The sequence below is a fragment of the Portunus trituberculatus genome, chromosome 50 (genome assembly GCF_017591435.1).
Source record: "Portunus trituberculatus isolate SZX2019 chromosome 50, ASM1759143v1, whole genome shotgun sequence".
NCBI lineage: Eukaryota > Metazoa > Arthropoda > Malacostraca > Decapoda > Portunidae > Portunus > Portunus trituberculatus.
The window spans coordinates 14,332,717-14,333,892 of NC_059304.1; positions in this window are offsets into that span (position 1 = coordinate 14,332,717).

A 1,176-nucleotide genomic window follows, 5' to 3' on the forward strand; every position below is an offset into this window, starting at 1 on the left:
AGGGCAGAGTTAAACATGTGACTTATAATGTGTATAAGTAAATAAAAGAGGATTAATGCAGTGAAATATTGTGATTTTCTTGATTCTACGTGTTGTTTTGTTTTATTCTTTCGTTTTGTTCTTGTCTTCAGTAATTGTGGAGTGGTGTAATGTTAGTTGTGTTGTTATTGTTGTTGTTGTTGTTGTTGTTGTTGTTGTTGTTGTTGTTGTTGTTATTATTTTTATTATTATTTTGTTATTTTTTATTGTTATTTTATTTTATTATCATTATTATCAGTATCATCACTATTGTTACTTTTACTTCTCTTTCTCCTTCTTCTACTTCTACTTCTACTACTATTTTACTTCTGCTTCTACATCTACATCTACATCTACATCTACATCTACATCTACTACTACTACTACTACTACTACTACTACTACTACTACTACTACTACTACTACTACTACTACTACTACTACCACCACCACCACCACCACCACCACCACTACCACTACTACTACTACTACTACTACTACTACTACTACTACTACTACTACTACTACTACTACTACTGCTACTACTACTAATTCTCACGTGGAGGATACAGCACAATTATATACACACGTGTCTTTGAGAAAATGTAGCCGCGCACTAGAAAAAAGGTCTTACTATAATACAGTTTTCTCTCCTTACAAATACATACACAGGCCTCCACGAATCTTTCTTTTTTCTTGTTATTTCTCTCTTTTTTCTCCCTTTTTTATTTCTTTTTTTAGTAAATTATTCACTCACTCAGAAAGCACGGCTGTGAAAACCACCACCACCACCACCACCCACCACCACCACCACCACTTCCCAATACCGCGGCACCAGATGGAGCGACAATACAATTTCACGCGTGCGAGGACGTTCCCAAGTCTCACGTCTATACACTCATACATTGGGCCGCCGCAACGTCCCCCTTGGAGCAACACCTTGGCCACCCCCACACCCTGCTCATTCTTCCCTCTCACCCTCACCATCACCTCACCATCACCTCACCATCACCTCAACATCACCTCATCACCACACCACGATATTTACCTTTATGTGTGTGTGTTTTTTTATGCAAGAGGGAAAGTCAGAAAAGGGCAACAAATTAAAAAGAAAGGCCCACTTCATTGCCAGTTCCCTTAACCTCTTCAGTACCATGA